This window comes from Dendrobium catenatum, unplaced genomic scaffold, assembly GCF_001605985.2.
Source record: "Dendrobium catenatum unplaced genomic scaffold, ASM160598v2 fragScaff_scaffold_1136, whole genome shotgun sequence".
Classification (NCBI taxonomy): Eukaryota; Viridiplantae; Streptophyta; class Magnoliopsida; order Asparagales; family Orchidaceae; genus Dendrobium; species Dendrobium catenatum.
The window spans coordinates 65103-77143 of NW_021319598.1; positions in this window are offsets into that span (position 1 = coordinate 65103).

Below are 12041 nucleotides of genomic sequence, written 5' to 3' on the forward strand. Positions count from 1 at the left end.
CTAAAGTCCTTCCAAGAGTTAACCTCATTACTCTTAGTAATCAAAGCAATAGAAGTTGAAGAGAAAAACTTGGGAATAGGGGAACCATTAAAAAAATCCATAATAGCGGAATGAACATCCTCAAAAATAATTTGCCAAGAATGCTGAAAAAACTTGACAGTGAAACCATCCGGACCCGCAACAGAATCCGCATTCATATTAAATAAGGTGCTCTTGATCTCCTCCAAAAGAGGGCACAAAGAAAGGCTCCTATTCTCCTCTTGAGAAACCATCTTAGGAATAAAAGAATGATGCTCAATAGGAAGAGGATAAAAGTCTTTATTAAGATGATTTTGAAAAAATTGACCGCAAGATTAGCAATCTCATCACTATTCTCGGTAAAGGAACCATCCTCACGAGCAATTTTATGAATACCATTAATAGGACGCTTTTCCTTAACCAAAGCATGAAAATATTTAGTGTTAATGTCCCCTTCCATCAAATGCTTAATAGCAGCCTTTTGTTTCCAAAAAATCTCTTCCTGACATTGAAGATTGCTAAGATCCCTTTTGGCCTCATTAAGGGAAGCAAGATTAGAAACCAAGGGATCCCTTTGACAGCAATCTTCCAGACCATTAATCTTCTCTTCCTCCTCAAGAATGTTAGAAAAGATGTTTTTGAAAATATTATGGTTCCACCAATTCAACACCAGCTTTAATCTTTTTAACTTAGCCCAAAGCCTAACCATACCTGAAATAGAGTTGTCAGGAAAAATAGGGGCAGACCAATTAGTTTGAACCACATTAAGAAATGATTCATGAGTTAACCACATATTCTGAAATCTAAAATGAGAATGCAAACCCAACATATTAAATTTGACATTAATGAGCAACTGGGAATGATCAGAAAGCGTACGACTAAGATGCACCACCTTAGTAGAATTAAAAACATTAACCCAAGCATTGTTAAAAAGAACTGTATCTAAACATTGCCATAAATGACCCCTATGCCAAGTAAATTTGTTACCAGAAAAGCCAATATCAATAAGATTACAATTCATAATCATATCATTAAAATCCTCCATAGATTGGTAAATAGGATGAGATCCCCCAACACGCTCAGCAGGATTAGTAATGATATTAAAGTCACCACCAACCAACCAAGGAAGAGTGCAAACACTATGAAAATTATTAATTTGCTCCCATAAGATTCTCCTAGAATAACGAGAAGAGGCAGCGTAAACAAAAGAGCAACACATTGAAAGTTCAAGGATTCAATATTACAATGGAGCACTTGAGGAAAATTCCCAACAACATCAATCCTAACAAAATCTTTTCAAAAAACCCAAATCTTATTCGCCACATTAGCTAAAGCATTCTTAATTACCAACACTTTAGCATTATCCAAAAGTTTATCTATAGAAACGATAGGTTCAAGCAAAACAAGAACGGAAATATTATGAATACGACATAAATTTTTAACTATAAGCTTAGAAGAAGGGCAACCAATCCCCCTCACATTCCAAATAATAGCATTAAACATAAAAAAAAATAATGAGATGTATGAGATCGCATAGTCCTTGGGGATTACAAAATAATATTTCTAGGTTTTCTACCCCTCTTACCACGACCTTTAGAAAAGCTCAAATCATTATCCTCTCTAGCATAACATTTAGCATTAATTTCAATTTTCGTATCAGTATAAGCATCACAAAGGTAATGATCAGAAATAATTTCATTGTTCATCTCACCGCCTGAAGGGTCTAGAGAAGAGTTATCACCTTCCAAAAACAAAACCCCATCCTCCACTGTGGAGGAATTCTGCTGTCTTTGATCTGAGAAAGCATTAACAGGAAGAACATTAATAGGAGGAAATTCATTATGATTAACAGTGGAAAAACCTACATCAGTTTCAATAACATCATTATGGATAATCTCAAGGGGCTTGGATGAAACAACATTCCCAACGGGCTTGGATGAAACAACATCCCGAACATCAAGAACAACAACCAAATCATCAGAACTATTAACAATTTCAGTATTAACCCACCTTTCTTGTTCTAAAATATTTTTAGCACCTTCTAAAACAGGAATAGAAGGAATCTGAACCTCAAAGCCTTCAGAAACATTATCATTGTTAGAGGGACCGGAACTATTAAGAGCCGGTTTAGAAACAATAGATGAAGAAATAATATGAGTGGCATCCTCTTCCCCCTCATTTCCATGAATAACATTCCCCAATTCCAAATTGACATGACCAGCATTGTCCTCCAGAGGGCCAACTGGCACTTGTATTTCCTTACTAACAACATTTTCATTACCTTTTTGAATACCTTTATCCTTACGCAAATTAGGATGTAAACGAAAGCATTCATTTATCGAATGATCATGCATCTTACAGTGAGAACAAAATATAGGTAAATTTTCAATTTCCACCTTTTGAAAGTAACCATTCATTTCAGATCCCAACCATATTTCGTGCGGGTGTTTTTTCGTCACATCCAATTTAACTAAAACTCTAGCCACCAACGGCCTGGAAAGAGAAGCAGTCGCTTGATCTGTCTGTAAGGGCCTACCAAACATAGATGCAAGACCAAATAGAATAGGCGAATTAAAAAAATGCAAACGAAGGTTCGGGAAAGCTAACCACACCGGGGCAATGGGAGACTCCTCCCTCACATCGAAGTCTGGAGACCACTGAAGAAGCCTCATTTGACTACCTTGAATGTAGTAAGAGTGACGACAGAAAATACCGCTATAATCTAAATCATTAGATAATTGTATTGCTATATGTTTAAAGTCCAGCAAACCAACATTAAAAGAACCCGATAGTTTCAGACCATGAAAAAATTTACGAATAACATCCAAGTTCGGTCTCTGAAGCATGAATTTACCAACGAGAGTGAAAGAAAAGGGGGTAGCAAGTTGATTCACAATAGCATCTTCAAATAACAAAGCAATATATCCTTTAAAGGAAGAATGCACAAAATGAATTTTTGTACCCGACGAAGACGACCCTCCCGAAACAACATCCTTAAAGGATATGATTTTACCAGTAAGGACCGGAGGAATAGTTGGGGTAGACGACGTCGGAGACGTCATCGGCCCCCACCAGACGAAACAGAAAAGCAACCTCAAACCTCCGAAACAAAAAGACCAAAGCCAAAAAATAGGGCAAGAAAGCAGAGAGAACCACCAAACAAACAAGCCAGAGAAAGGAACGAGGTTACCAGCTCAAAAGGCAACGAAAGAGCGGAAGGGAAGTCGGTGAAGAGCGCCAGCAAGGAACCCTAGAAAAATCACCTCGGAATCGCCAAGCAGAGAGCGCAGAGAGACGTTACTTCATGTTGTTTTTTATCTTATCTAACAAGATCCATCAGCAATCATAACCAATATTATTCAACAAGTAAGTATATTTGAATTCATTTAAATATAAATAAATCATGTCAAATCAGCAAGAAGCTTTAGCGGAAGTATATTCGAATTCATTTAAATAAAAATAAAAATTTTTCTTCCTTTTAAGTCATTTGGGACAATTGGTGTAACACCCCATAATCTAATTTGAAAATAATTAATCTTTTATCTTTAAAATTATAATAATCAGAGTTATCTAATTTCTTTTTTCACTAAAAGAAAATTGGTAGATGTACTTTTAATGATTAAAAAATCAATATATATATTTGTATTTATTACATCAAAATTCATACACACTACTTTGGAATTATACAATCACAACAAATCTATCCAAGTACAACAGATCTTTAAATCCTACGATTGAACTCAAATCATGGTAAAGAAGATGCATGCTTGTCATCAATCTATTTATAACATAATAGCCAAATGATTATGAATTTGTGCATAAATAGTAAACCTCATATGTAGTAACGATAAAATTTATGAAACAGTATAATGTACGATACATATGTCAGTAAAACCGTACAGTGTGGAAATTAGTAAACCAATATAAGTGTTTGATAAAATAAATAAAGATTTTATTGTAATTAAGTAGTAAGAAATTCACATAAACTGATATAATCAAAACTTCAACGAAGATCGTAGGACCCATTAATAAAATAAAAATCACTATTCTCCCTCACTACCAAATAAACATCATATCTTTATCTTGCATCATGTGCTCTACAGTTAAATAATTGTGAACCATAAATCTATAATAGTATCAATATATGTATCAATGAAATTAATGATCAATATCTTGCCAATTTTGATCCAAATCTTTTGATTTCTATGATAACAAACGTTTTTGAGTTATCCACTATGTCATATCTTAATATTACTATTATTACATATTTCTTATTATGCACAAACATTTCAAGTCCATCGTACAACATGTAAAGTGATCAACTCAAGATTGGATAGAATAAATTTAAGTATCGTTAATATTCTTTATTTCTACTTTTATTTAATTTTATATTCCTTTAGTCAAATTCATATGATTGGTTGATGCTAAACATAGTGATCATGCACATACACACTCAGGGGAGTGAGAAATTTAGAAAATTGAAGTTTAATTTTTTTGAACTAATTGTACTGTGAGATCAACTATTCGGGAAATCATTATAACGTCTAATTAACATAATTAAAGCTATTTGAACTCATCGTACTGTACAATCCATATCGTACAGGAAGATTAGTTAAAATCAATATCTCAGCTACTAATCATATTTAAGGAAATATTATGATATTCAAATTTTTTACTAATTATACCATATGGTATGTATCATACTGCACGATATAATTAAATCTTTTCTAAATTAATTCAATAATTAGGGGATCAAATTTTGATTAATTGATCCAATTAAATCATATTGTACGATACCAATCATATTGTATGACCTGTTCTTTGTATGAGACAATAATTAATCATCATAAATCGTATGGGATGATATATTATCAAATTTGATTAAACTAATCGTACTGGACGATATATAACATACTGAAGAATCAGCTCAAATGTTTAAATTGATCGTACAGTGCCTTGCTACTCATACAGTACCAACATGGCTATTTAAACTATTTGTACTATATCATCTACGATCATACTATATGATCAATATCTACAAAATTAAATTATTAAGAGTTTTTGTGAAGCCTTGTATTAAATCTCTCCTAATGGACTTGTTTCAAGCTTTGGATATTGGTTTTTCATAATAGAGAGCTTTCAAAAGAAATTTTAGAGAACTTTGGGAAGGAGAAACGAGAGTTTATGTGTGAGGGAGTAGGAGTGTGATGGGTTTTCATATAGTTGCTTCGAGCAAGCTTCTTCATATTTCCTCTGAGTGTCTTGCCTAGTTTCCTAGATGGATCTATGAAGAAGAATGTTATCCCAAAGATTGTAGAGGCTCTCTTTTTCACTAGGAGGGATAAAGAAAATTTTTAGGTTCTCTTCCTTCACTAGGTAGGTGAAAAAGAGGTTGAGGTTCCGTCCCTTCACCAATATGGTGAAAAAGAATTGCTAGGTTCCCTGCCTACACCAGACAATGAAAAAGAGGTAAAGGTTCTTCACCAAACTGGGTTAGTAAAAATAATTTATGGGCTTCTCAGCCTAGCTGTGGGGGCTAAATGAGAGATATTAAAGTTTTAGTGCAATACTTAGATAGGAGGACTCTGGGAAGTGGATGTAGTTCATTATTTGATCAAACCACTATAAAGTTTTTGTGTGTTCATTCTATGTTTTACATTTTACGATTTATTTTTATATTTTAATTTTTTTGAAAATTGCATGCTAAAAATTATATGTTTGATGGTATGATGATTTGAGTAACTTATCATCACAATTTTTATAAGTTTTTTTTTTTTGTTAATTTTCTTCTACATTAGATGATAATCTTGTTTATTTTTAAATAAGTAAAAAATCTCAAAAATTATTTGTGTTAAAGAATTTTTTAAAACAACTAATTCCCCCCTCTTGGTGTGCCAAGGATAGTTTGTTGAGGTTGAACATCTTATATCAAACTTTCAATTGTTATCATAGTGGTTCTCATAAGTAGTATTTAAAGATCATGAGAAAAATGATCTATGGGACATTTCAATAATAGAAAGATGGCGAAGGGTTGTTCTATAACTCTACCACCTTTATTTGATAACATACCATGTGATTTTTGAAAATTTTGTATGTCTACTTTCATGCAATCTATTAAGTTTTGCAAATGGTTTTTGGCACAAGAAGGTTATTCTACACCCTCTCTTTTTGTTAATGGTATCAAAACTAAAATATAGTTTATAGAATAGAGTAATGAGAATTGAGACCGAGCTTAATTGAATGCAAAATATTTAAAGTGCCTATTCTATACACTCATGTCTTAATATTACATGAGAGTTTCTACCTATACCACTGGCATGGACATTTGGGAGAAACTATTTATTACATACGAAGGTACTTATGAAGTCAAACAATTTAGGTTAAACATCTTGTTGTATGATTATGAATTTTTTTTATGAAACCATGTCATACATGTGCACTAGGCTTACTCAAATAGTGACATACTTGCATGCTTTAGGTAGAGAGCTTTTAAATTTTGAAAAAGTGAACAATATTTTTTGTTCTCTACCTAGTAATTATTATGCTAAGGTTTCTTCCATTTGTGAATCGAAAGATATCAATATTTATTCTATAGATAACTTGCTAAGATCACATATTGCCTATGTGCAAGGTATAATTTAGAGACTGTAGGATACAAGAGAAAATAAAAAGGATAAAGTTGTGGCACTAAAAGTAACGATTCAAAAAGTGAAAACTCTATAGCTGAGGAAGATGTTGACATAACACTAATGACACATCAATTTAAAAAACTTCTAAAAAAAAAAAAAAAACATCATTAGATGTGGAACAAAGATAAGCTAAATAAAAATTTCAATGCATCATCTGATACTATTTGATTTAATTGTAGGAAACTAGGCTTCTTGAGAATAGATTGCCATAATCTAAACGCTCACCCAATTAAGGAGAAGGGTGAGGAGAAGATTAAAGTCAAAAAGGGAATCATAGGATACAAAAGGCATTTTGGGCAGACTCTTCTCCAGACTTATTAGAACTGAAAGTGGAGGAGGAGGTAACCAAACTGTACCTTATGATAAATAATAGTCTTAATCAATATGATCAAGAGGAGGTATGTGAGCTTTCATATGATGAGTTATTTTAAGTTTGTAAAAAAAATTCACAATGCATATAGAAAGCTTAGGAGAATGTATGTTAGTTTAAATTCTAATTTTTTTAAGTTTGTAAAAAGAGCATGATAGTCTTAGAGTAGAACATTCTCGATTAGATAAAGATCACATGTCTTTACTTGATGAGTATGATGAGTTAAATAAGAAACATGTTGATCTAACTTTACACAAGAATCCTTGAAACTAAAGCATCTTGAATTAGAAGATTCATACAAACAATTATAATCATTAGCATGTGAACTAGATCATAATGAGTATGTATTGAAATTAGAAGTAGCAAACTTTGAAAGTTCATATGAATTGTTAAAAGGAAAAGTCCATGTACTTTAAATTAATAAACCATCATTCACATAGACACAATGGTATAACACCTCATCACAGAATGCATCTTATAACCCTAGAAAGAGGTACAAAACTATATCAATTAGGGAATCATTTACCTGGTCATATGTGTTACTCTTGTGGCATGCTAGATCACATTGCCTACACATAGCCCGCACTTGTATTAGTGAATCATCAGCACCACAACATAGCATACATACAAGTCATTCATCAAAGCCTAAGGGGTAACCCAAACTCACATGAGTTATTAACCCTAATCTTTGATTTACTTTGTAGGAGTGCTATCACAAAAGGCCTAGTGAGTATGTGGTACCTGGACAACAGGTGCACAAGGCACATAACTAGAGATATAAGGTAGTTCATCACATTAGAGATTAGGGCGGGGGGCAAAGTTATACCTTGAGATAATACCCCCAGGAAAGTGGTAGGTTCATGTATGATTTGTAATTTTAAGAACTTTATTATTGAAAATATCCTGGTAATAGTTCAAAACATAACATGTTTAGTATTAGTTAATTATATGATAAATGTTTTCATATTAAATTATTGTCTACTAGTTATGTGATTAGTTTAAATGATAATATTATTTTAGAAGGAAAGAAAATAATAATGTTTATGTTCTTATCTTGAATTGTATTGGGTACACTAGTTCTTTATATTTGAAAACTATTGCTGATGAATCCTGGCTATGTCATAAGAGACTATGACATGCAAGCATGAAAATACTTTAAAAGATAACCCAAAAAGACCTAGTTAGAGGCATGCCAAAACTATAATTCTCTAATGTCTACCTTTGTGATGCTTATTTACTATGAAAGCATATCAAAATTTCCATTCACTCTGTCAAGGATATCACCACATGTAGACCTTTAGAAATTCTTTACATAGATTTGTTTGGACTAGTTAGAACTTCCAGCTTAGGTGGAAAAATATATGGATATGTTATTGTTGATTATTTCTCTAAATTTACTTGAATTAAATTTTTACTGCATAAACATGAATAATTTGAAAATTTTAAGACATTATCCACATGGATTCAAAAGAAATTAAGTCGTGAAATCTCAACAATTCATGGTGATTAAGGTGGGGAATTTAAAAATGATACAATGGAATCATTCTATAAGGAGTCAGAAATTAAAAAAAAAAAGGGTTACTAAAGAAAAATAGAACCTTGGTAGGTGCTGCTAGATCAATTCTAGCTGAGTATTCACTTTCTAAATATTTTTAGATCGAAGTCATGAATATTACTTATTATGTTCTTAATAGGGTTAATGTTAGATCCAAACTCAATAAGACACCTTATAAAGTACTCAAATATAGGAAACTCGTTCTCTCTCACCTTTACATTTTTTGTTATAAGGTGTTCTTTCTAAGGAATGGAAAATATCCCTTAGAAAAATTTGATCCTAAATCTAATGAAGAAGTTTTTCCAGGTTATTCTTTTATAGGTAAGGCCTATAGAGTGTTTAATATGAGGACATTACTGGTAAAGGAGACGACCCATGTAGTATTTATTGAATCTAATAGATCTGTTAAGACTAAGTCAAAAGAAGAAGAAGTGGTAGAGGTCACCCAAGAAGTAGAATATATTGATGTTAAAAATAGAGTAAAGCCTCAAGATCCTTTACATAAAGATTAGAGATATTCATATATTCATCTTACAGAACTCATCTTAGGATATCCATCTTTAGGAGTAAGAAATAGGCATGGACTTAGAAAAAATTTTAGCCACTCTAATTTTATCTTTATGATAGAAGTCTTAAATATAGATCAAGCCTTATTTGATGAATTATAAATCTTAGCCATGCAATAAGAATTAAATTAATTAATTAGAAATGATATTTGGTAGTTGGTTAGAAGACCTAAGGGTAAGAGTATTGTTGGAACCAAATGGGTATTTAAAAATAAGATGATTGACTTTGGTATAGTGATTAGGAATAAGGTCAGGTTGGTATTTAAGGGTTATAATCTAATAGAAGGAATATACTTTAAAGAAATAATTGCCCTTATAAGTAGGTTAGAAGTAATAAGGGTTTTACTAGCCTTTTTTTACATTAGAGGCTTCAAATTATACGAGATGTATATAAAGAGGCCGTTCTCAGTGGGGATATTAAGAAAGATTTTTATGTAGAAAAACACCCTATATTTAAAAATTCATAATTTCCTTATCATTTGTTAAACTTAAAGAAGATATTATATGGATTTAAGTAGGCACCTAGAGCATGTTACGAAAGACTTAGCTCCTTCCTCCAAGATAAATCTTTTATTAAGGGTAGTGTAGATACCACCTTATTTCTAAAAAGGATAGCATAATATTTTCTCATTAATCATATCAATATGGATGACATATTATTTGGATCAACTAATAAAAAAATTTGTTATGGATTTTAAAAAATAATGAGTGCAGAATGTGAGATGAGTATAATGAGAGAGATTACTTACTTTCTTTCATTTAGTGTGAATCAAAGATTTCTTAGTCAGGGAAAGTATATAATGGAAATTTTGAAGAAATTTGAGATGGATAATACTAAGGCCCTATAAGCTCTATCATTTAATTGGATAAGGATTTGAGTGGAAAATTTGTAGATCAGATGAAGTATAGGTGGATTATAGGATCCTATTATATTTGATTTCTAGTAGACCTGACATTATATTTAGTATTTATCTTTGTAGTAGATTTCAAGCTAACCCTGAGAAATTCCATATGATTATTGTTATGCAAATTCTTAGATATCTTTTAGGAACTCAAAAATTAAGAATATGTTATTCTAAACATAACTCATCCTTTAAAATCATAGGTTATTCTAATTCAAACTTTATAAAATATGGGGTTTATAGAAAAAGCATATTTAGAATATGTCAATTCATAGGATAATCTTTAGTCATCTAGTTCAGTAGAAAATAAAATATATAACCTTATCTACCACTGAAGCAGAATATATAGCTATAAGAAGTTGAAAAAAAGCTTAAGGAAGCTGTGTTGCTTAAGTCCTATGGATTAAGAAATAAATCCTTGATCTTGGTCTCCCTATTGGCACTATTGCAATCATAATTGATAAAACTAGTGTCATCTATATTTCAAAAAATCCAATCCAACACTCCAGGACTAAACATATTGACATTAGACATCGATTCATTAGATATCATATAAGTAAGAGAGATATATAACTACATCATATATCTACTAAAAATTAATTTGTAGACTTCTTTATAAAGCTCCTTGCCTTTGACAGAATTAGTACCTCAAGAACTAAATTAAGTGTTATAGACATTCATGCTCGAATCATGATGAAATCAAAATTGAAAACTTAAATATTTACTTTTTATGTGTTCTTTATGCCTATGTTTTTTTTATTATTCTATTTATTTTTCTTTCTCATTATGCTTAGTCATCCCTCCTTTTTGGTGATGTTAAAAGGGAGAGTAGAATATTATTTATAGGTTGTATTTCTTTTATTCATGTCTATGTGTTGTTTATTCTTTTAAATTAAAGAAATAAAAAATAAAAATAAAACCTCCCTATTTTAATAACTAAACTAGTATGGGGAGAGTTTAAGATAACAAAATTAATTTGAAATCTTAACAAATAATGTTTGACATCATCAAAAAGGGGGAGATTGTTACAAATCTTGACCTAGGATATTGGATTTTGATGATAAAAAATATTATTAGGTTGTCCACTATGTCATATATATCTTGTTATTATTATTATTATATTTTTATTCATGTGCACTAACATTTTATAATTCAGGATCTCTAATCCGTGATTTTGATGATGACAAATAATATTGACTGAATTATTATTTTCTTCCTTGAATATTTTAGATGTTATTTTTATTTGTGAGCACTAATATTTTAGGTAATATACACACCGCTCAAGACTACTGAAGACTCAAAACTGGATAAAATATGATGTGAAAGAGTCTGTAATTTATATTTTGTCATTTTTAATTTCTTGAGTCCGACCACAAAAGAGTGTATGCAAAGTGGGTGACTATGCACACACATAAGGGGAGTTTATTTTTTAAAATATTTTTCTTAGACAAATCATACTGTATGATTTTAATTCGTATACTATATGATATGTTAACTAAGGAATAGGCTTAACGGCTAATTGGAAGATAAATTCCTGTGAAATAATCATACTTTATGATCTGTATCGTACTGTATGATTTATTTTGATCTAAAAACCCTAGCAGCCAGACTAATTTAATTAAGATTTTGAATTTTGACTCTTGAACTACTCGTACTGTATGGTTACAATCGTACATTACAATTATTTGAAATCTTACTAAAATTAAACCCCATAATTAGGCAATTAAATCATTGTTAATTAATGATTTCTAATTCGTATTGTATCCTTATTATTGTACTGTACGAAGAATAAAAATGGAATTTGGTCATCCCATAGATCATACTAGATGGAACCATGATTTTGTCATAATTATATGGTATGATATTAATATCATACTATACGAACTGCTTGAAATTAATTAACTGTAATGCATGTAGTATACATATGGGATGATCAATAAG